General features: G+C 37.6%; 1 non-coding gene and 1 pseudogene across 1 annotated transcript; both read right to left on the reverse strand.

Annotated features, from left to right (window-relative positions):
- Positions 1–1849: 1849 nt before the first annotated feature.
- On the reverse strand, positions 1850–25190 carry LOC105466772 (putative ankyrin repeat domain-containing protein 20A5; annotated as a pseudogene).
- On the reverse strand, positions 14127–14229 carry LOC112424062 (U6 spliceosomal RNA). Its single transcript, XR_003014709.2, has one exon. It is a non-coding gene; the product is annotated as a U6 spliceosomal RNA (small nuclear RNA).
- Positions 25191–26271: the final 1081 nt, after the last annotated feature.

Raw genomic sequence — 26271 nt, forward strand, 5'->3', positions numbered from 1 at the left:
CCCTCAAACCTTATCTTCCCATCAGGGGCCTTCTCTGTGATAAGAATTCAAATAAGAATAAGCTTCCAATATCAAAATATTTATCAGAAAAGGAAACATTGAATTACCACAGACATGCTGGAAATGAATACACTTTTATATTTCAAAATCGGTGCAGTATTTATTGAAAATGACAATTTTGGTAGTCGCAGAATGAATTTCATAATGTGATTGCTTCTAAATTTAGCTAAGTTTGGTATATCATGTTACACTGTAAAGGACTTTTATAAAACACCTATCATATCAAAGAGCTGGCTGTCTCAAAAAAAATTAGCCAAAGCATCTATATGCAACTTAATCACATCTTATTCACTCATGTCAATGAGACTTCTCTCTCTGAGGCTTGATAGTTATGAAGTGAAATGAGTTACCGTGGTTTACCCCATTTCTAGCACTCCCCCCTGGCTCCCGCACTCTCCACAGCAATAACCTCTTTTGTGAGACTGGGCATATGCTGAAGCAACTAGAAGTGAGTTGTCTCAAGTTTACTTCACCTTAACTCCCAGGACTGCAGTGAATGTCTTTCTTTCCTCCCTCTTTGTCCTTTCACAATCCCTCTTCCTCTCAAAAAGTAATTTTTAGATCTGTCGTCCTGATGCTTCCCTTCCTAACTGCTTTCTTTGGATAATTGCAACCACTTTTTTCATCTGTATTCAGCAGTAGTGTACACCTGTAATCTCTATTTTTTCATCTCATACTCTCTCCCGTGGCTAGAATCAAGCTCAGAAATAAAAGGAAATTAATGCTTGCCCTTGATTCTGTTATTTCTTAAATTGCTGTCCAATGGTTCTTTTTCCACATTTCTCTAAAGGAAGGCTATTCCCTTGCTATTCAGAGCTATGTCCAAGGACCAACACCAACATCACCTGAGTACTCATGAGAAATGCAGAATAGATCAGAGTGTGCATTTTCCAGAAGTTCCTCAACTAATTCATGAAAATTTGAATGCCCAGTTCCACACTGATGTGCTTCCATATTTGTTTACCCTAGTTGCCCTTTTTAGCCTAGCCTCAATTTCTTCCCTCTTATGTCCCTGAATTTAATACTGTATTATAAACCATAGTGTTCCTATTGAACTTTTCATCAGGCAATACCTTCTCTAATTAATTTCTTCTCCATAAATCACCCAACACTATTCTTTTCAATTATGTTAATTTGACCTATATGATGCTATTCCATGAGGTAACAGCATTTTCTATGAAACTAAATTCTAGCCATACATGGCTAACCGTTTTTGGTGATGTTTATGTATGGTAGATAAAACGCAAGTCTGTGTGTTAAATTACCTCAATCCTTAACGCCTCCCCAGCAGTGAGGATGACAGCAAGACTAGGAAAATGTTACTCTGATTCTCTGACACGTTGTGGTACTGGAAGCTCACTTTATCTTCTTTCCTATTTCTAACACCCTGTTCTTCCATCTTCTACAGGACAATTTCACTTTACTACCCTCCATTACATACACCAACATATTTTTTAAAAAATTATTCCATGTACACTCCGCCCTCCTCATTCTTACTTTCTTTTATTCATTTCCTCTTCCTGCTTTCCTGACTTCGTTCAGGTCTTAGAGTATCTTACAATGGAACTCAAAACTCAGCTCCTTTAGTGGTACTCCCAATAGAATCAACTGCTGACCCTTGGTTAGAGACAAAATTTATCACCATTTGACTTCTCCTTTACTTATTATATAGTTAACAGGACATTTTATTTAGCTATTAGAGTATGTTAGTACTGGTATTTTAAAAGAAACATTCCATCAAATGATTTTTTAAGAAAAATACGGTTCTCACCTTATCCTTTTCCATTGACTATTCTGTTTCCTTTTTCATGGGAAGGTCCAGGTAAAGGCTCTGACACTTTCTCGGTGATACGCTGCTGAGGTAATATCAAGAATAAGTTTCCATTTTCAAAATTATAATGAGTTGCATCAAGAGATTCTTTTGAATATCTTTTTGTGAAACTGGGTCTCACTCTGTCAAACCAGGGCTAGAATGTAGTGACATGATTATGTCTCACTACAGTCTCAACATCCTGACCTCAATCAATCTTCCCACATCAACTTCCTGAATAGCTGGAATTATAGGTGCATACCATCATGCCAGGTTAATGTTTTGATTGTTATTTTTGTAGAGACAAAGCCTCATTATTTTGCAAAAAGGAGTCAAGCCTGATGGTGTGTACCTGTATCCCAGCTGCTTGAGAGGCTGACGTGGGAGGATCACTTGAGCTTTAGAGATGGAGACTGTAGTGAGCCAAGATCATGCATGCCTGTATCCCAGCTGCTTGAGAGGCTGATGTGGGAGGATCACTTTAGCTTTAGAGGTGGAGAATGTAGTGAGCCAAGATCATGTCACTGTACTCTAGCCTGGGAAACAGAGCAAGACCCTGACTCCACAAAAATTTCAATTTAAAATGCGAGAACGAAGGGAAATACAAACAAAAAATAAGCCTAATTGGTCAATGAAATATGAGCTTAAGCCAAGAAAGGAAACCACATGAAGTACAATAAAGTACATGGAGAAATAGATCTATAACAGAGCATTTTGGTCTTTTGTATCCCTAATAATACTAATTAATATTTATGGTGCAATTAGATTTTATAAGTACTTCTGTGATAGAGTTTATTACTATAAGACATTCAATTACTTAGATATGGTCATCTACCACTACCTGAAAGAACATTATTGTAACAGAGAGAGAAACCTGAAACTTTCAACTTTCCATCTAGAAAAATAATTGGTCACCAGAATTCTAAAGAGTAATGTATGGCTTCAAAAGCTATATTTCATAGAAGGTGAGTTGGAGCTAATAAAAAGTATAAGAAGTGTTAACCTGCAATCACAATGTTACGATTCCAGTTGAATGATACTAGAAAATACATTGCAATCCTCTTTGCTACTGACGACTTATTTCTAATTTATTTCCCTTTTATGTATGGCATAATTTCTCAACATAACACCTCAAAACTTACACATCCTTAAATATTAAAAAATAATACAAAAGTAAGCAATATTTTAAATATTTAATCATTTGATACATGAGGTATATGACTTGGAACATTCCATCATATAAAAATTCATTTGTCTATTTATTTAGATTAAACAACTATTAAGGCTGAATGTCTCATGCCTGTAACTACAGCACTTTGAGAGGCTGAGGCAGGCAGAACACTTGAGCCCAACAGTTCAAGACCAGCCTGGGCAAAAAGGCAAAACCCAGTCTCTACAAAAACTACAAAAATCAGTCAAGCATGGTGACACAGATCTATGGTCCCAACTACTTGGATGGCTGAGGTGTGAGGATCACCTGAGCCCAGGAAATGGAGATGGGAGTGAGCCAAGATCTCACCACTGCACTCCAGCCTGGGTTACAGAGTGAATCCTCATCTCAAAAAAACAACAATTAAAATGCTTCTTACATGGAAGACTGTATTCTAGGTACTCCAGGATACACAAAAATATGTTTACTGACCTCCAGTAGTTCATGGTATGCAGGAGCTTCCAATGATTATTTAAACAACTAAATATAAAAGTTTTTGAAACTCAAAATTTTAGAATGTGATATAATGACTTTGAGTGGTTACTTTATTTTGTAAAATGTAGTCTTGCTCTGTCACCCTGACTGGAGGGCAATTGTGCGATCTTGGCTCACTGCAACTTCCGCCTCCCAGGTTCAAGCGATTCTCCTGCCTCGGCCTCCTGAGCAGCTGGGAATACAAGCATGCGCCATCATGCCCAGTTAATTTTTGTGTTTCTTCTTCTTTTAGAGACAAGATTTCACCATGCTGGCCAGGCTGATCTTGAACTCCTGACCTCAAGTGATCCCCCACCTCGGCCTCCCACAGTGCTGGAATTATAGGCGTGAACCACTGGGCCCAGCCAAGTAAATAGTTTAGATAAACTACAATGACAAAATTATGACGTTAAAGTCTTACCATATTGGTGTTAAGAGTCTCTGCTTTGAGAACTGTTTATTTGCAGCAAAATACATGTTATTTGATTAGATGAGTGTTTTATAGAAACTCTTCTTGGACAACTTACAAAACACACAGAAATCCCTTTATGATACAAATTTGGGAGCATAAATTTAATTTTTTACATATCCACAATTTATATTTTTAAGTCAGATACTAGGCTTTTCTGAAACTCCTGGGCTTAAGCCATCTTCTTGCCTCAAAACTCCCAAGTGGCAGGGACTACAGGTATACACCAACACATTCAGCGATTTTTCTACAATTTTTAATATTATTTTAGTCTCACTACAGAACCAATAATATAAGTAGAGAAACAATCTCTCCTATAAACTATATGATACCATAATTATAATTTTCCAAGAAAAAAAAGCTATAGGCTATGTGCTCAACGTTTTTGCAGCTAAAAGGTACCTGGAGAATCCATGATTATGGCAAATAATTTGATCCTCTGAAGATTTATACAAGCATAAATATGATAGTTACCCTCATATGATTTAAAAGTCAAAGTGTTAGTATGTATCCAAATAAACTTTAATCAAATTTCATGTTTCCTCTATTGGAGAAAGCATTTCCTAATGTGATTTTCCTGTCACTACTTATTTTCCATATTATTTCTTTCAGCTTACACCCTGTCACAGTACTTATCAATCTTTGTTAGTTACCAAAGTTAAACAAATTTTTTGAATCAACTAGCCATATGTATGTTTTTCTCTGACCAACTTTCCGTTACCACCATAAAACTATGAAAGTCATACCATTGCTAAGTTTTAAAAGTAAATACTATGTGAAACTAGATTCAGAGTGAGAAAATTAATTTTACAAGAAACCACTTTACCTTAGTAGCAACACTCAAGTCTGTCATCCGATGTAGCCAATGAATCCACACACAGTTCATGGAAAATGCTTGAAAGCAAAAATGTACAATGCAAGTGAGCGAGTTGATTTCTTTACAATTTTTTAAACTGCCAGTTTATATCCAGCTTCCCCCCTCAAAAAAGAAAACATAATCTGGGGAAAGGTCAGTGATCTATATATTAAAGAATGATTCTTAATATAACTAAAATATGTCCTCTGCAGTAAAAGATTTTAGTTACCTATTTCTGCCTCCACATATCTAAATCTATAAAGACCTTGAGCTCTATAACAAATAGTGACAGTCAATATATTGGCAGAGCCTGACGATAATTTACCCTCACAGATTATCTGTCCTGAAGCTGAACTTAAAATTCAATTAATGGATGACATAAATTTTGTTACCTAATCTGGAAGAAAACCGATGACCTAAAACAAGGTAGAGGGATCCACTGTCTCTTGTCCATGATCTATCTCTGGTTAAAAGACTAATCTGCTTCACTTCAAAATGGCAATCTTGATTCCTCAGCATGGAAAAAACTTAGGAAGGTCCAATTGCTTTTCTATTCCCTAAATCAGTACAGGGAAACCCCTGCAATTTCTGAAATGTATGAAAGCTAAATGCCCAAAAGTCAAAGAACAAAGGTGTATGTTCTTATTGAGAATACTATTCCCAGAAAGATTAAAACATTAACAATTATAAAATCCCATTATTTTCACTCTATAGGTCCTTACCTTATTCAGGTCCACATAAACTAACAAGCCCTTAAAATTTTTCATAGGCACTCAGATACCCAAGGACAGAGACTACTGGAAAAATAGAGTCCTGGTAGTTGTGCCTCTATTTCCCTAAGTACTATCTAAATATCTTTCTTCCTATGGGCTCCCACTTCCAGATTCCACTTCTGCAAGGCTCCACAGAAGTCTCCAACCTTCAAATCTTCAGTCTATGAAAGCACAGATTCCTGAAAGGATGGCCTCAAATGACCAAGTATAGGAGCCCTCTATATCCCTGCTCCTGAAAAGCAAGCTAACTGGACTCTCCATCACCTGCCCCCAGCATAGACACACTACCAACTACCCAGCTGAACTCCATGACTGATTTGCCAGCCAATCATGCCCCTGACCCAGCCTACATGAACAAGAGAAGGACATCAATGAATTGGGAAAAGAGGCAGAGGCGAGGAGACCACCGGTCCTGGGTCACAGATCTGTGTAGTTTAGCAATCTCCAGCCCCTTAGTATTCCAGAGACTCTAAGCCACCCTCTGTAAGTCAGGATGGAAGTAGATGATACCACATTTCTCTCTGTAGACACTCCTCCCACTGTCTCAAAATGTTTAAGCATTTTTATTGATTTATTTATTTATTTATTTATTTATTTATTTTTTTAGATGGAGTCTCGCTCTGTAGCCTAGGCTGGGGTGCAGTGGCTGAATCTCAGCTCACTGTAAGCTCCGCCTCCTGGATTTATGCCATTGTCCTGCCTCAGCCTCCCGAGTAGCTGGGACTACAGGTGCCCGCCACCTCGGCTGTCTAGTTTTTTGTATTTTTTAGTAGAGACAGAGTTTCACCGTGTTAGCCAGAATGGTCTCGATCTCCTGACCTCATGATCCGTCTGCCTCGGCCTCCCAAAGTGCTACAATTACAGGATTAAGCCACCACGCCTGGCCTGTTTTAGCATCTTTCAGTAAAAATCTTCGTTTTTCAGTCCTTGATAAACAAACAAAAAAAGCAGCAAATTTTTTAGAGCTCCCTTGAGCCTTCTCTTTTAATGTGCCCTTGTGGATAATTCCCAATATCTTGTGTGTCTGTCATCTTTATAATTTATGGATCAATAATTGTTTCTCTTCAAACTTGGCCTTCCCCTGCTCATTCCATCCTTACCCACTTTCATTGGGTTCGCTAGTTAATTCCACACACATTTTAGACACCGGGTGCATGAGACTCACTCCCGTTTGTATTACTAAAACACAAGCCAATAGGATATAAAAATAAGGAAGAGTACTGGGCTTTAAAATGAGTACAAATCTCATTTCTGCCAATTCCTATGTTTAAGAAAAAAATCGTAATATTTTTGAGACTCAAGTTCTCTATGTAAAGAATCACTTGACCAGAGTGTTCAACCTCACGTGACAATACTAGAAGGTATTTTAATTCATTCTAAGATTCCTTAAAATTCTATGTGCTTTGAATTCTGGGAATACACAGCCAACAGAATTTGATAAAATAATAGAATTAAAGAAACATCAGAAAAAGCAGAGAAGAATGTTTTAAAAAATCAAGACAAGACTATCGAAAATTCAGAGAAAAAGAAACAAGACTACAAAAAGTATTATGGAAGTAAGCAAAAATACTAGCCTAAATGGAAAACAAAACTGAGAAATCAAGTAATTTCTAAGACTTGCCTAAACTTGCTTTTGTAAAACTTACAGTCCTATGGCCAAAGTTAAGTAAGATCTTCCCTCAAGCCTTTGATGGCAAAAATAAGATACTGGTTACCACTAAAATTGTCAAATTTATCTGGACAGACTCTTGGACTAACCACATTCTAACGATAAACTTAAATGAGGGTTGAAGGTATTTAAACTCTCATTAATTGATACATTAATTAAATTAATGAATCTAATTAATCTGATTCAGACCTATACCATGACCCAAGTACTGCACAGATGTCTATCAATTTATGCTGAGGAGCAAGAGAAGGGATTTGGAAGGCAGGCAGGCTGACAATCAACATGGGTCAGCTGCTTTGTTAACTATAGGATCATGAGGCAATTAATCCACTGCTCCAATACATACTTGTTTATTTAATAAACAGTAGGTTATAGGAACATAGATGTTGTGATGGCTTTATGGGATGATAAATGCATAGAACATAGTAGGATGTCTAGGCCAGAATGCAACACTCAACAGATATTAGTTTTTTAAATCTATAAAATCCTACCTGACTGCAGATTCAACAGAACTTCCAACATCTATTAAAGAAAAAGGCAAAATGCATTTTAAATTAATGATAAATGTACAGAATACTTAAAGTACAAGAATGCACAGTGATGCATGCCTGTAATCCAAACTACTCAGTAGGCTGAGGCAGGAGGATCACTTGAGGAACCCAGAAGTTTGAGATCAGCTTGGGAAACAAAGCAAGACTCTACCTTAATAAAAAAAAAAAAAGCTTGTGCACACCTGTGTGTATGCTTTAGATCCTGTTTTTGTTGTTGTTATTTTTGTTTTTGTTTGTTTTGTTTAGTTTTGTTTTTTATGCATAAGACTGATGCTTTGTTACAAAGAATTCCTTTGGGAGCATGCCTGGGACCTATTAGAATTAACATTAATTATACTTATTGGTAGGTAATTAATGCAACAAGAACTGTTACTTCCCTTTGTATATATTAAATGCAAAGAATAATAAAATTTTTAAAATGTAGTATCTTCAAGTGAACCGAAGTATACAAGTCATCGTAGTCAAACCCTATGAGATTGAGTAACAACGTTATTGTTAGTATAACAGGTGTGAAGAGTCAACAGTGTCAAAGAGCATGATTTCTGGACCAAAATATGAGGGGCAGCTAAAACAGAGTATATAGTAGTATCCCTTATCCACTATATGTGCAGAAAGACGTACTTGACATGGTTTTCTCTGCTGTCACACCACAGCAACAATCATCAACAAAGAAGGCTTCTGTGACCAAATGTGTGGAGAGTTTTTCCCCACCAACAAGCAAGCAATCATTTCTGCTGATGACACAATTCAATTCTCACACTTTATCTGCAGATAACATCACATTTAATTTAATTTATAAATTAAACTTTATCCTAGATATGTATGTATAGGGAAAAATCAGTTTGTGATTCAGTACTATTCATGGTTCCATGCATCCACTGGAGGTCTTGGAATGTATTTCCCATAGTTAAGGGGGAACTACTGCACTTATTTTGTTATAACACAACATAGCCTCTCTAGCTCTTCAGTTCAAACTGTTCAGTTTAGGAGAAAATACCTTCTCACCAGAAGCCAGCAAACACAGGAATCAGATCAGAAACAGGAATCCTTGCAATGACGTTCCAGCTGCCAGTGGAAAAGAGCTCCAAAGAGATCAATGTGTTACTCTGGCTACTACTCTTTGGGGAAGGTGCCGAGTGGTTTACTTAGTCATAGCTTTTGCTCTGCCCTATGTATAACAAGGCCCAAATTCACCTGCCATTTTACCTCCCACAGAAAAACCACTGGAAATATCACTCTTTTAAGAGTGTATCCACTATGAACCACAACTCGCATTCAGAGGGAAGCTTAAGAAACACTAGGGAAGTATGGCAGGCTGCCAGGCAATACTATATGATGTGAAAAATATATAGAAAGAAAAGTATATCAATGCCCTTTTACTACTAGAAAGTTTCAATGCTTGCCCTTCTCCCTAGTAGGGGAAATAATTTATTTTCACCTTACATAAAGCAAAACTCTCTTGCCATCCCTCATGACAGAATCTAGTTGTAGGTGAGTCATGTCATTATAATAGACTGTTGTCAAACTCATCCCTCAAAAGAGGAGGATCAGTGAAGAACCTATCTATTTACCTATAGCATTCACCATCTGCTCTTATTTCTAACCGACGGTAAGTAAGAAAGACATTGGGATTCCAGTTTTATAAAATACAATCCCTTGAACTTGTCCCCTTTCATTGCTAGAGAGTCTATCTGGACCCATCTCATGGAGCAAGAGTTCCCAGTTTGTGTTGTGTGGTACTGCATGGTGTCCTTTTCCTCAATCCTTTCCATTATGTGGCAAATACCTATACAATCATATTTTCTAGGTATGTAAAGCATACCTCATCAGCATATATCATTCTTTACAATGATAAAGAAGGAAAACAAAAACAAAAGGACAAAGAACATCTTAAATGAATACATTCAATTACGGTGGAGCTTTTTTAATTTATAACTATTAAAAAAGATATCCACTGTATTATTCCAACTACACGACTCTTCTGAAAAAAGTAAAATTAAGAAGACAGAGTAAAGATCAATGGTTGCCAAGTGCCTCAAGGGAGAAAGTGAGAGATGAACAGGCACATTTTAGAGAATTTTTAGGGTAGTGAAACAGTTCTGTCAATAGTATTACAGTAATAGATACGTATCATTATACATTTGTCCAAATTCACAGAATGTACAGCATCAAGAGTGAAGCCTGATGTAAACTATAAACTTTAAGTGATTATAATGTGTCAATGTAGATTCATCATTTATAATAAATGCACCACTCTGGTGGAAAATACTAATAATGGGAGAGGCTACGCATGTGTGGGAGGCATGGAACATATGAGAGATCTCTGTAACTTCCTCTCCATTTTGTTGTGAACCTAAAACTGCTCTAAGAAATAAAGTTATTGACTTAACATAGATATTCAGAGCTGGGCATAGTGGCTCATGCCTGTAATCTCGGCGCTTTGGGAGGCAGAGGTGGGTGGATCACCTGAGGTCAGGAGTTCTAGAACAGACTGGCCAACGTGGTGAAACCTCATCTCTACTAACAATACAAAAATTAGCTTGGCATGGTGGCAGGCTCCCATAATTTCAGCTACACGGGAGGCTGAGGCAGGAGAATGGTTTGAACCCAGGAGGCGGAGGTTGCGGTTAGCCAAGATCATGCCACTTCACTCCAGCCTGGGTGACAGAGTGAGACTCCGTCTCAAATAAACAAACAATCAAACAAGCAAAGATATTCACTGTCTATGCATCCCAGGATCTCCAGAACAAAAATTAAAAAAGAAAAAAAGATGACCAGGTGCAGTGGCTCATGCCAGTAAACCCAGCACTTTGGGAGGCCAAGGTGGGTGGATCACGTGAGGTCAGGAGTTCGAGACCAGCCTAACCAACATGGTGTAACCCCATCTCTACTAAACACAAAAAATTAATCAGACATGGTGGTGCATGCCTGTAGTCCCCGGTACTTGGGAGGCTGAGGCAGGAGAATCACTTGAACCCAGGAGGTGGAGGTTACAGTGAGCCAAGATTGTGTCATTGCACTGCAGCCTGGGCAACCAGAGCTAAACTCTGTCTCAAAAGTAAAGATAAAAAATAAAAGATATTCACTCAACCTGTTATTATGATAAATTTAAGCAAGACACAGTGACACTAAAAATTAGACATCATTGAAGACCAAAGTAACAGCGTGTGGTCATTATTTTGTAAATTGAAGTACATATTCTACATAAAATAAATAAATTTAATTATATGTGTAGGCAAGAAAATATTGATAAAATGATTGAATATTTTGTTTTATTTCATAATTCTAAACAGGGATTTAGCACAATATGAAAACTAGATTATTCATGTGATCAAACTAAAAGACAATTTTTATTCTAATTTTAATTCAGAAATTATTATGCTTATTTAATTTAACAATTTTACTGAAAGATTAATGAGTTACAAAGGACAGATTATCATTACCTAACATTGCTGTGGTAACTTACATACAAATACCTGTTAGTCACCAAAAGTCAAAACAGCAATTAGCATCACAACTTCAGATGAATCATACGACAGAAACTAGTACCAAGTTACTTTATCTTATAATATTGAGTGTTATTAAAATGAAATTTTAAAACAACACCAAAAATTAAGTTGGGGTTATAAGTGCTGTGCAGAAAATATTTCATATAGCAGGCAAGAGACTGCCATCCTTAGAAAGGCCTGTATGCAAGGCTGGCCCTTGGCTGGTGTTTAGGAAATTGGAATTGGGAGGGTTTTCACCATGCCCTGAAAAGACTGGCTCACTGTGTCTAACATGTTTATAGAAACAGTGTGGTTACTCGGAACAGCTTCTTTCCTTCTAGAAGGCTGGAATTTGGGTGCATGTGAGGGAGAGTAACCTCCATATAAAAACTTGGGTACTTAGTCTCTAATGAGACTCTGGTAGTGGTAGACATCACTGCATATGTTGTCAAATTGTAAGCCTGGGAGAATTAAGCAGATCCTGGGAACTCCACAGGAGAGAACTCCTGGAAGCTTGTGCCTGGTTTCCACCAGATTTGACCACATGCACCTTTTTCCTCTACTAATTTTGCTTGTTCCTTTTCTTGTAATCAGTTAAAGATCTGAGTATAACTACTTGTTGAGTCCTATGAGTCCTTCTAGTGAACCACCAAACCTGGGGGTGGTCTTGGGAAACCTTGACACATAAGCACTGTGTAAGATTTTTATTAAGTTGATATGATACGTGTAACTGTAATCAGATGGTTATTTCACAAAATAACTTTCCCTAATCATCTGTTTTTCTTTTTTTTCTTCTTTTTTTTTTTTTTTTTTTTTTTTTGCCTTGATATTTGACTTGGAGATTCTCGTATTTCTATATCTATCCAATTGAAAAAAGCCATAAAAGGAATAAATGAAACAATAATGTCAGAAAATATTGTGACATAACCAGCAATCCTATTTTAACCAAATAAAAAGTAGAGGATCTGGGTGATTGGCAATATGTTCTACAATATGAATGTTTCTAGAACAAAAATGAAAAGATGGCCAATTTTCTGCAACACAACTGGGCTTAATTCCTTTTCATAATAATTATCCAGGCCATGTGCAACGGCTCATGCTTGTAAATATGCGCATTTTGGGAGGCTGAGGAAGGAGGATCACTTGAGCCCCAAAGTTCCAAACTAGCCTGGGCAATATAGTGAGAGCTCATCTATTAAACAAACAAACAAAGAAAAAACCTTAAAAAGAAAATTAGCCAAGTGTGTGGTGGTACATGCCTCCTTAGTCACAGCTACATGGGAGACTCAGGTGAAGTGTCAAAGGATTATTTAAGGCCAGGAAGCGGAAGTTGCAGTGAGCCAAGATGGCACCACTGTACTCTAGTACCGGTAACACAGGGACACCCTGTGTCAAAAATAAATAAATAAATAAATAAATAAATAAATGTGTATCAGGCCAGACATAACTGTACAAGACTGTAGTCCCAGCTACTCAGGAGGTTGAGGTAGGAGGACTGTTTGAGCCCGGGCTACAATGAGCTATGATTTTACCACTGAATAGACACTCTATTCAGCCTAGGCAACATAGAGAGACTCCATCTCTTATAATAATAATTGATTCATTGTGCATCATTCAAGCAAATTGCATAACTGGAGAAAAACATATGACTCTTGAATATACTATAAGAGTCTACTACTGATCATAGAATTCCCGTTCACTTGCTTCTAATCTTTTTCTTTGTTTCTTATAAAACTAAAATCATGATTCACCCATTAGAGGCAGTTCTTCACAAAATTAGTCAAAAAGCCAAAAGAATTGCATCCAAACTGTAGGATGTATTATCCACTGCTGCCTGCAAACAGTTGGATTTGGTCACTAAGAATCTGCAGTTAACCCTAGTTAGCTGGACATCATGCAAAGGGTCTTGCACTCAGAATAAGTCCTTGTTCTGTAACAAATAGGTATTTTGTTTACGGACAAGTTGCTTCTCTTCGACTCCATGGTTTCTTCTAAAAAATAAGAATTTTGCTACCTTACTTCACTAGGTTGTTAGGAAGAGGTAATGAGCTTACATGTTTAAATGTTCAGAGAAATAGTAAAGCAATGGAATAATTTATTCTTGAACATTATTGTTGAAACCATTTTGGAATCCCAAATAAAGCTTGGTGTGTGTTTTTCTCTAAGTCCTAATATACAAATGTTGCAGTTTTCAGAAAATGTTATGAAGTACTAATTTTGGTTATTAGTTGTATTCATTGTGGCTTATAATTCAGGGCATTTTGCTTTATTCATAACTTATTACTATACACACACACACACACACACACACACACATATATGTTCTCATTAAAATAGATTACCCAATTGTCTGCTATCACTGAGCTCATGAATCACACCAAGGGCAGAAAACTAACAGGTATCAAAACCTGGCTTGAGCAACTACAACTCCTTCTCTACCTCCTCAAACTCTGGGCCAGAAGATCCGTGCTAGGATGCTGGATCTCCACGGTCCTCTCCAACTATCAGACAAGACAAAACCCTGCTTTTATTATTTTTCAGTTCTATGAAGAAAATGCAAGTTGACATTTTCCCATTTCCAAGACATGTACCAACAACATGTAACATCCCCTTATTTCTCAGCTCTGTTCTCATTTCAGAGATCACTGTACAACACCAGTTTTATAGTGATAAACACAATTTCAATATTGGGTGTCTCCTGTTTTGGTTTCACTCACATTGCTTCCTTGGAGCTACTCAACAAATAAATAACCTTCCCGGGACTATGAAAATATGGGATGCTTTCTGAATTTGTGTGCCACCCCTAGGCAGCAGCCATGCTTATCTGCTCTGTATTGATCTAATTTTAAAATACATGCTGCTGAAACAAGGACAAAGCCCTGTTTGATACATGGCTACTCATGAGTCATGGATGAGGCTTAGCTCTATTAACTCCAACTCACTTACTTTAGATTCCAAGAATTGTATTGAATGGCTTCCTGTGAGATAGAATTTTAAAATATATTTAAAACTTGTGAAGAGTTGCAATTAGACGAGGAGATTTTCATTATTAGAGAGACACATTCCTTGAGGGGCCAGCTACAAGGTAGCTCTCACTACTCGGTGGAAAGATAACATGGAACCTTCTGCTATCTAACCGAAGCTGCTGCACAGGATGTACAAAAGCCTCAAGGTACAAATCTGATAGCAAAAGGGAAAGGGAACTCTGATCTCTTCCTGCAATATTATTTGAACATCCCTCACTATTGAGAACAAGCCCTACGAATATTGGTTAAAGAAAAGACAAACATGGCTCTCAAAGGATAACATACCATGAAGGCCTAAGCTAAGTCTAGCTAAGAGGTGGGCTCCAAATAAGTGTTTCAGTGTAGGGCAAGCATCAACTTGCTCGATATTCTTGTGGGTAAATCTAGGAGGCCTACCTGCCAGAGCAGGGTGCTGGGAACAATGACTGAGCATAAATACATAAACTAATACACACTGTAGCTTTGAACTCTATGTATGAATCACCACCAAAACTGAGGGTTCTGAATCACTGAAGGCATCCTGGTGGCAAAGGTCAATCGTCACCAGATTGCAGGACAGGTTACAATGGCAACAATATGGCCAGTGAGTCCTGGAGATGACAGAACGATTAGAATGGCCCTTTTCTCCCTTCTTCTGACTTGTGAAGAAAGATCGCCTTCCTTGGACTTAAGAAACCCTTTAGCTTCTTGAAAAATTCAAAGATGGAAGACACAGGGGATAGCTCCGAGGGACAATACAAGATTTTCTGCTAAATTGGTCATTTCAAGACCCAACAAGTAATTAGAAAACTCTGGCCAGGCAAGGTGGCTAACACTTTGAGAGGCCGAGGCAGGAAGATGACTTGAGCTCAGGAGTTCAAGACCAGCTAGGGCAATAGAGTGAGATCTTGTCTCTAGCAAAAAAAAAAAGGGTAAAAGAAAAGAAGTCAAAGATGTGGCTCCTTTTATCCCATGCATGAGGATTATACTTAGAATAAAATGAATATTGAGATTCCTAGGGGTAAAAGTCTTAAAAATCCTGAAAAAAGTTTGCCCTCTTCTTCTAACTAATCTAGACTTCTGCTTGATTTCTGGCTAAAAGGTAGACTAACTCATTGCTATCCAAACTATGAACTCTCACTTAATGTATAAGATGGAATAGTTGCAATTATTTTAAACTTTAATTTAGTATTAACTGGTCTTTTCACATAAACACTTACTTTGTCAACCCACAAGAGTGTAATCTTCGGCCTCTCATCCACACGTGTCTTGAGTAAAGATATTAACATTTTGCTTAAGAAGGGTGTTGACAATACCTAGTGAGTCAGTACACAGCAAGTATGAGGGCTGTTCTAAAATAACAATGAAATCATTCCATTAAGAATTTTAATAAAGACTTTTTAAAACAGCTAGTTTGACACACTTTACTATTTTAACATATGCCTGTCAGTGTAGGCGTATTAACCATTTGCATGAACTAGCTAGCTTGGGTCTATAAGCATCTAGGGTGCTCAAGTGTTCATCTTTGTAAATGATCACAAAGGCTAAAAGGAAGGGACAGCAAGGAATCCTCTTGTCCCACTGGGGTATGACATAATACAAGTTCCCAACTTATAGTCCTTCGATGGCCCAGAAACTCTGTTGAGGTCGCTTATCTAAAGTAGGCAAAAACTTAGATGAAGATTTCACCATTGCTTTCCTAGTCTCATAGATTATAATTCAAATCAGCTAGGGGTCAGATAAAAGTTATGTGCAGGCTGAAAACAACAACAACAACAAAAAAAAACAATTCTAATGACAATATTAGTAGTCATAAACTAAAAGCCCACACTTTAAAAATTAATAAAACTGGCCAAGTGCAGTGGCTTATACCTGTAATCCCAACACTTTGGGATGTTAAGGAGAGCAGATCACGAGGTCAAGAGATTGAGACTACCCTGGCCAGCATGGTGAAATCCATCTCTACTAAAAATACAAAAAATAGCTGGTTGTGGTGGCACACACCTGCAGTCCCAGCTACTTGGGAGGCTGAGGCAGGAGAATTGCTTGAACCTGGGAAGTGGAGGTTGCAGTGAGCCGAGATCACACCACTGCACTCCAGGCTGGCAACAGAGTGAGATTCCGTCTCAAAACAGAAAAAAAAAATCATAAAACTCATACAAAACCCTTTAGCTAATAAAAGCTTACAGTACCAAAAAATCAAATTATAAATAACAAACTCTATATTACAAGAAAAGATGAATCCTACTATATACCCTTCTTTATGTTACTCAGTCCAAATACTTGCGGATCTACCTGATTATTCATGGTGATATTTTTCACTATATGTTAATAATTACGTTAATCTTAGTAATATTTCTGACTTGACTGTTATAATTCTAGGATACACAGGTTTTTATTTTAAAAAAGAACTGCTGCACCATCTCAGGCTATCAACGGCATATGCATTTGCTTTTTCAATAAGAATTCCACCATTTTCTCTTTCTTGCAAATCACAGCGAATAAAAATGGGGTGGTCTTGTCCTATAAAACAGCAGAAAAAATTAATAATTCACAAAATTACATATTTCTCAACTGAACTGAAAATCTTATCTAAGGTGCTTTGAACTTCAACATACAATATAGAAAGGAACTAAATGAAAAGCAGTCCCTTCCTTCTCACTCCTCCATGCTTTCTGATGTGCTGGTCATTGATTTGCCAACTACCCTCCTCTGTCTCCCTGGATTAACTGTGGTCATTGCCAAAACTCACTTTCAACATTTACCAGTCCCAAGAATCCTTGCTTTGATCACAGCACTTAGCATGGTACATTGTAATCATTTCATTGTTTCCCTCTGAAACCAAGAGCTTCTTGAGGGCAAGGGCTGTCTCTTTTGTCTCTATAGCCCCAAAACCTAAGACATAGTAGCAAATATTTTAAGTTTTTTACATAAATTAATGATCTAAATTATTCTCTGTAAAGTAATGTTTCTTAAACTGTATTCCAAAGAATATTTGCTTTACCAGAAGTATTATACCCCAAGAGAAAGACCGCATGACCATCTGCATTTGAGGAATATTACAAAACTGTATTTTATGTCCAATAATCAGGAAATCTCTTGAATTTTACCTAATCCCCATTTGATAATACTATTTGTGGCAAACATTAACATTTGAGGAATTAAGAGTTTCAGAGAAACAATTGCCAGAGCTTCCCAATACAGGTGGAGGTTTCCTCTGGGTGGTACAAGCTTACTTGATTCAATTCTATCAATTGTGTCAGGATCCCAATGTCATGCACTCCTGCTCCAAAGGGGTGATTATAGAAATGAGCTCTGAATTAAGAGAGACTGGCTTCAAATGCACTTATTTTCCTTATTTTTAAATAGTCCATGGGGTTTTTTTTTTTTCCTAATACAAGAGAGTAGACTTCTGTCTTTACTGTTAGGAAGCTCAGTATGCTCTGTGTAAAAGAGATAGGTTTAAAAAACTTAAAAACAAGTATTTAAAAAACCAAAGCTCACTAAGAAATACTACTTTCAATTGTAATGGTAATCCCAGGACTCTAATGCAGCTCTACTTTCTAAATCCATTTTTATTGGCTTCCACAACATGGCTATTTAAAATTATTTTTTATTTTAGGGAAAACATAAATCCGAAATAAAAACATAATGATTTATCAATAAAAGTTCTCATGCTGATCCATATGGATTATTTCTAGCATAATAAAAGACAATAAGTCACTTGCATTTTTAAGGAAGAGTGCTGAGGAGAAAGATGTAATGTCTGCAATATTCATAAATTATCCAACTATAACCAGGAATAACCTAAAAAGGTTTCTAGGCATTCTTACGGGCAGATGATTACTCATGTTATATATATAAAGAAAAGAGTTTTAAAAGCTTCTAAATTTTAAAATTCAACTCCATAACTGAGGAATTTTATCTACTCTGTAGACTACATATTATAAATAAATACATGCTGACTTAAAACACTTGAAACATTTATCAAAATATACGACAACATAAAAGCTGTAAACTCAAATACTTACAAGGACAAAGGAAGGTTACCTGAGTAAGGGAGGTACTGAGGTGGGCACAGTAGCAAACTGGAGAATGTATGCCATCTGTAAAGGGGCAACCTCTGCACAGCAGACCAAACAGTGATAGAAACTCAAGAGACACCAGATTTGATTTTTTAGGATAAGCCTGAAGTCCAGATTTCTACACAAATCTTCTAAATTTTGCATGTTGATTCAACTTATAGAGGCAAACAAATCTGTGTAACACATTATAATATAGCCCTTGTGTTTTTATATTTGCTATAAATGTGTTACTAAATGGTTGTGTATAATGCAGTAAAATATTTTCTTTCTCTAGTGTCATATGTTATAGCAAAAACTCTGGCTCTCATATATAATAAAAGTGGCTAAAAAGACTCGTAGTACTTGCTTCAAGAATTTTTCCAACATTTCCTCATTTAAAATATATTTGCATATAATTTTCCCAGATTGTTAACCAAATAGATCGTTGGTTCCCAGGACTGCTAAAACTAAATTATTGTAAGAATTCCTATCTGTATTCTTATTAACTTCATGAATTTCAGTGTTTAAAACTGACATTTTGGTTATGCTAAAGCTCTATAAACTTAACAAACATACTGAGATAGTTCATAATACAACTTCACCCAAAAAGAAATAGTTTAGGATTTGCTACTATTCTAATTGAGAAAGTCCAACTTGTAATGAACATTTGTTGACACATAATCACCTGCATGGTGACACAGGGACATCAAATCCTGAAAGGGTCAGCCTCTACCTATTGAAAGATTACCCATAAGCAAATATCTAAAGACTCTCTAAATAGTAGTGAATGATTAATGGTGGGAAGGAAAAGGTGTTATTCTGTAAGCTGACAGATATTGCCAATAATATTTCCTTTCACTTCCCAGCCACAGATGTAGAGAAAGACAAATGTCTTGAAAAGCAAATTGAAAAGGAGAACTTTGAAGGAAGTAGCACCAATCAAATGCCAACCTTCTAGAGATTTCTAACATTTTTGAGATACAGAAATGTATATATTGCACTTCTCTATTCTGGGTTTCTTAATCAGGAGTATATCCGAACCTTGAGGTTTTTGTTTTTTTTTTAATTTTATTTTTTGGCTGTTATTGTTGTTAGAGACAAGAGTCTCACTATGTTGATCAAGCTGGACTCAAACTCTTAGGCTCAAGCTGGGACTACAGGAACATGCCACTGTGCCCAACTTCAAGAAAATGTTTTTAAACACGTTCGGGCCTTATTAGGTCTATTACATCAAAATCATCATGGGAAAGCCTACAACTGTAGATGTTTAACAAAATGTACTCAGGTCACTGAAATGCACAATTCTGAGAATTAGTGCAGCAATCCCTTCAGTCTCATCTCTCACCCACATGGCTAATTCACTTTATCAATTGGACATGTGGCCAAAAAGAGAAAAGAGTAAGAGATAGTGTCATTTATTAAAGCTCCAGTTAAGTTTCCTGGGTATGGGTAGAACAAGGACAAGTAAACTCAAAATTCCACTTGATTTTGCTATTTATAAGCTCCCTATCTCCCACCTTCTAACCAAGACGTTCTAGATCTCTCTGAGAGGAGTCTTTAGACTCAGTGTTTCAGAAAATTATCAGCAGCAGCAACATGTCCATTTACTGTAAGTTGATTTAGTTTTGTTTGAGTTTTAAGAGAAAGCCTATTTCCAGGGCATGTTTTCTTTCCTGTGTCGTTTTACACTAATTAGGGAAAAAAGAAAGAAAAGAAAAGAAAAGAAAAGAAGAGAAAAGAACCCTGCATAGAAAAAAAATTTGAAAAGTTTTTTACCTTTAACAAATTCACAAATATTTTCCAAAGTGCATTTTATAAAGCTGTGCCCTTTAATGCGTCTTTAAAAGTACCAATATTTAAAATAAAATTTTAGATAATTAAGTTATTTCAAAATAACTTAATTTGCATTTGCATTCAGGGAATGGTTGAGTTTCTGAATACAAAAAGTTGACACTTACCTCTGTCAGTGTTAAAACAAATATTTTGGAAAGAAAGTTGATTGATGTATACCTTGTCCTTTGCTTCAATATTTGCACCATGGGAAATCAGTTTTTCTGCCAGTGAGGTGCTCTCACTACACACAGCATAATGGAGAGCAGTGTTGCCATAGATATCCTTAAGGTTTGGATTGGCACCACGTTCCAGCGGAATAATGGCACAAGCCTCTTCCTGACAATGGACAGCCTGTCCGTATTAGACCAAGAAATAGATTGTCAATTCTAAGAATTTGAAACACACATTCCATAGGTTCCACCAACTAGTTATATTTAAATGAGATCAATTTATTTTAATTCTATATATGTACATCAATCTCTGTCATGCTGAAATAGTTGGCTCTAATATACCTGTATCAAAGGTGTTCTGTTTTCTTTGTCACAGATATCAAGCTGGCATTTTCTGTGAACCAGGAAAGTGACCACTTTCACATGGCCACTGGCACAGGGCAAATGTAGAGCAGTTCTACTAGAGTAAGAGGACTTTCTAGGAAACTGTAGTGCAATATCTCAAAACATGTAATCATTCATGTAATTGCAAAAATTGAATAGCATTTTTTTCCTCTGCCTTCAAAACAAATACTTAATTTTTTTGAAGAAAGTACAGTACTTACTAGTTCTTATTGCTACTGCTTTAATGAAAACAACAACCTATTTGAATAGAAAGAGCTGAGTCTTTGGATTCAGTTCAACTAGGGCTTGAGTCCTACTTCAAACTCTGTCACTTACCTACTATTGCTTAGCCTTTCTGTGCCTCAACTTCCTCATTAATAAAGATGACAGTAGTAGCTGTCTCACAGAACACCATCATGATGCTTAAATGAGAAACTATGTAAAGTATTTAGAACAGTTACTCCCACAACTCAATAATTGTAAGATTTTTTGTTTTTTGGGACAAAGTCTCACTCTTTGGCTCAGGCTGGAGTGCAGTGGTGTAACTATACCTCAGTGTAGCCTGAACTCCTGGGCTCAAGTGACCCTCCATTCCCAGCCTCCTGAGTAGCTGAGACTACAGATGTGCATCAGGAAGGCCAGCTATTCATTTAAAAATTTCTGTAGAGTAAGAATCTCACTTTGCTGTCCAGGCTGATCTCAAACTCCTGGCTTCAAACAATCCTCTCACCTCAGACTCCCAAAGTTCTGGGAGTGCAGGTATGAGTCACAGCACCGAACCAGATATTATAATTACTAGTATTACTACTACTTCACAAGAACATTTTAATTAGATAAAATGATACAATTATACCTACTTTGCAGGATGGCTTAAAAAGTAGGTCACATTTTAACACCTCTGACATTGGAATGCCACATATAATTCATGATTTATTTTAACTATCATTTGTAGCATTTTAAAAATTATCTTATTGATACGTAAAATAATGGGGCATCACACGATCCATGAGAGCTTACATTACATAGAATATGGTAACTCAGCAGACCTAGGGCAGTTCTAGGCTTAGAACTGGCCCTTAAATACATTTTAGTTCTTAAAGGTACTATGGGGAAAGAACACTGAAATAACAATAATGCATTTTTTAACAAATTAATTCTTTGATTTTCAAACAACTTAAAGCCAAACGAAACTCCTGATTAAAATTAATACATATGGCTCATTTTATTCAACACTTATGCTTACAGAACATATGCAAATAAGTCTTTCCAAAGATGAATATTAGTATTTAAGACTGATAAACTTTTGAAAGGGCAGTTAAAAGTTATTTTCTACTATTTTCTAACTTCAGAAATGCTTTTGTTTGAAAGGTGGGAGATAAAGTTTCAAGGAGATGAAGTCCCAATATTGCTACTTTAATTCTCTCAGCTTGGGCAGGTAGTGCAGGTAAACATGAAGTTTTTAAGGATAGAAGGGTCCTGAAAGATAGTAGAATATGTCTGCTACATAACAGGTACTTAGGTTATGTTTGATGAATAAATGGAAAGAAAGAATGGATAAATACAGTTTTGGAGTTCAATACTTTAAAAAAAAAACTCCTATAAAGCAATATTTTTGCAATAGTAATTGTTTATATGTGTTATGTTTATTTTTAAAGAATACAATTAAGATGAAATGATTCATCTATCATTGTTTCTATAAATGGAATGAGTATATAAGAAAAACATGTATGTAATAAAATATATAGATAACAAAATCTGGAAACAGATTAAAAACATTCCCTTTTTACTTCTGAAGAGGCTAAAAATTCAAGAAAGATAATAATACACACAACAATAAAATATAGAAACTAAGAAATTATTTTTTTTCAGTGCAAGGTTCATATTCCTCTCTTCCCAAGGATTATTCCATTAATAATAAACTTTTACTAGAAATTTTCTACATGATCATTGCAGCAATCACAGATAAGAAAAAGGAAAAAATGTCTTAAAATACAAATGCTCAGAAATTACAAATTTTATTTTTTGTATATATTTTTTGCTAAAACAAGACCATAGTATATTTGTGTGTATGTATAATTTAACTGATTTTTTTCCTCACTAGCTATAACAAAATACATCTTCGCATATCGACGTACTTCTGTATCTATTGCCACCTTCAGTGGTCACATATTATTCCATCCAATGGATGCAACTGAAATTTATTTATAGGATCCATTCTATGGGTTCTTTTTAAAATAAGTGCTGTGAAAAATAAAGTGCGTGTATCTTTATTTCCTAAGGGTATTTTAGTATAAGGGAATTGATGGGTAAAGGGCATACACAGTTTCTAAACATTGTACTTACCACGAAATTATCTATTTGAAAAGTAATCAGCAACTTAAATTCTAAGCAGTACTATAAAACATCCTCACAAATATTGTGGATAGAAAATTGCTTCATTCCTCTTTTAATTTAAATTCTTATACCAGAAATGTGAAGGAATTTTTCCTGTGTACATAAGTAACTTGTAGATCTGGAAAAAAGTTCTTTGCCCAGTTTTAGAGTTTTTGAAGATTTAATTTGAAAGAATTCCCTGTAAAATGAAAATGTACTTTTCACATAATGTGTATATATACATATAACTTTTCATCTAATGTGTATATATAATTTATATAACATTATATCTGTAATATATATGGTGTAAGTATCAGTAATATATATATCATATGATATATAATAAACAATATAGGCCAGACACAGTGGCTCACACCTGTAATCATAGCATTTTGGGAGGCCAAGGCAGGCAGATCACTTGAGGTCAGGAATTTGAGACCAGCCTGACCAACATGGTGAAACCCCTCTCTACTAAAAATACAAAAATTAGTCAGGCATGCTGGCACCTGCCTGTAATCCCAGCTACTTGGGAGGCTGAGGGAGGAGAATGGCTTGAACCTGGGAGACAGAGGGTGCAGTGAGCCAAGACTGTGCCACTGGACACTAGCCTGGGCAAAGAAGTGAGACTCTGAGGCAAAACACACACACACACACACACACACACACACACACACAAAGAATATAATGAATTCCCTATAAAATGAAAACATACTTTTCATCTGTGTGTGTGTATGTGTGTGTATATATATATATATATATACACACATATAATATAGTTAATATTTTTCAAGTAAGCTTTTTTTTATTTTGTTAATTTTTTTCCTGAATCACAGGCAGTTTTAATTTTAGTTTGCTAAATCAACCTTCAGGATGTCTGCTTATGAGATCATTCTTAGGAAGGCCTTTGTCAACATAAAATGTACCTGTAAAATAAGCATTTGTGTTTTCTTCTGGTACCTTACTCATTTGCATATGTAAAAATTTCAATCTCTATTCCATCAGGAACTCATGTTTGAACATAAAATTTCACTGGTTTTCTTCAAACAGCAGGCATTTTTTCATTAATAATTCATCCTTTCCTACTCATCAATCCTTGTACTTCTATCTTACATAATTTCAATGTTTCTGGGTTTCCTACTCTGTTCCATGCGTTTGTCTTTTCAGCTGTCAGTAAACAATTAATTGTGGACATTAATAACACATTTTTCTATCTAGAGGAGCAAGTGTTTTTTCATTCCATTATGAGATTTTTTAAAATGTCATCACAATAGTGAAAGACAGCAGATGCCATACAAAAATGTTAAAACCTTGATATTTTCATTCGGTCTATGTAAAATTGATAAACACAGAAAGAGCTCTCATGTTGAGAAAAATGTGCCTTCCCATTCAAGAACACAAAACCCACCTCCCACTTCTAAGTAAAGAACCTACCTACACAGGTGGATACGGATGTAAAACGGACAGTTTTCTCTGAGAACTTTTCGGCTATTGAAAATAACTCACGGTATTTTTGATAGGGAATGAGTTTTCTCATTAGGCGCCTCCTATAATGTATATAAACCATGTTTTAAAGGTGTCATTAAAAATAAAACACCGTATATGCTTAACTTTGTAAGTTAAATCACTCATCTGCTCCACCTGCTCCAGCCAGGGAATTATGAGGGATGGAAAACAGCAGTGGGCCCGTTTGGCTCTGCCGCTTGGAGAATGCGTGGCGCCCTCCAAGGTCCAGTGACAGGGGCTGCGGGGAAGCCGGGCCTGGGGACCCCCTTCCACCCTGGGGCTGAGAACGTGCTACCTGTGCTGCTTGTCCAGGGCGTCCAGGTCTCCGTTACTGAGCGCCAGGCAGCACTCCACCTCCGCGGCGTCGCCCTTGACAGCCGCCCTCTGGATCTTCTGCAGTTCGGCGTCCCGGATTCAGTACCCGGAATCCGTGTAGATGCGGCCTATGGAGCTCAAGACCATCTGGCCCATGTGGCTCCCGAAGCCGAGCAACTTCATGGTGGTGACTTTCTGTCAAACCCCCAACCACCGTCTCTTGAGTGGGGGCAGTTCCCTGTCACCTTTTCACCACCACCACCAGCCCCCCTCCGCCCCCGCCTAACCAGCCCCAAATCCCCGATCCAACCCCAAATCCGTGATCCAAGCCCCAATCGGTGAACTCAAATCTATGATCTAGTCCAAAATCCGCGATCCAGCCCGGTCCACCACATCCTTCAGTAGCCTCCAACACTTCAGACCAATTGAGCCTGGCAAAGCGGTTGGGCGGCGTCTGCACCGCTTCCGGAGTCGTTTGCAGGCTGAGCACGGCAGCAGGTGGCGCTGCAGCTCCAGGTGGGCGCCGCTGGGCTCGCGGGTTTTCCTGGGCTCGCCGGGAGGGCCCTAGGACTGCAAGCGCGCAGCCAGCCCGGCCTGAGGAGGAGGACCCGTCTGGTCTTGAGGCTAGCCCAGCTCCTCCTTGTAAGGGAGATCGGGTGCTGGCAAGGGTACTCCGTGGCCACCAGAGTAGCTTCGTGGATGGCCTGGCTTCACGCTGAGGCTCTGGCCCTGGAGTCTGTGTTGCTAGTATCGGGTAGCGGGAAAGGCATAGAAAGTCAAGACTTCTTCTTCCCCCACCGGCCCTCACCGCTGCCAGTGCCTGATTGCGCAGTTTGCAGCTGCAGATCTGGCACCTGCGCGGGATGGCGGAGCTTCCACTGGATAGCGTCAGGGTCGCTGAGTGCACAGCCTACCTGGCCTCAAGGTCCGCTTCTCTTGGACATCTCTCCTGATCCTGGGCCCTGGCACTGGGCACTCTGTATCCATACCGATGAAACTGAGCGGTCACTGGTGGGGCCGAGGCCCGACTTTGCCACCTGGGTGTCTGGCCTCAGGATCCACGCTGCTAGGGGGCGGGCCTGGCCTGGGGTGTCCAGTCACTTGCTGCCCGTGTGCCACGTCTAGGATGCAGCTGCGGCTCGGACACCTGCGGGAGCTGGCAGGACTGGTACCTGATGTCCTCAGGGCCAAGTGCATCGCCTGCTCACTCGAGGGTCTGCTCTGACTTGGCCTCCTCCAAGAACGCAGGGGCCGCCAGGGCGGG

Source organism: Macaca nemestrina, chromosome 15 (genome assembly GCF_043159975.1).
Source record: "Macaca nemestrina isolate mMacNem1 chromosome 15, mMacNem.hap1, whole genome shotgun sequence".
Classification (NCBI taxonomy): domain Eukaryota; kingdom Metazoa; phylum Chordata; class Mammalia; order Primates; family Cercopithecidae; genus Macaca; species Macaca nemestrina.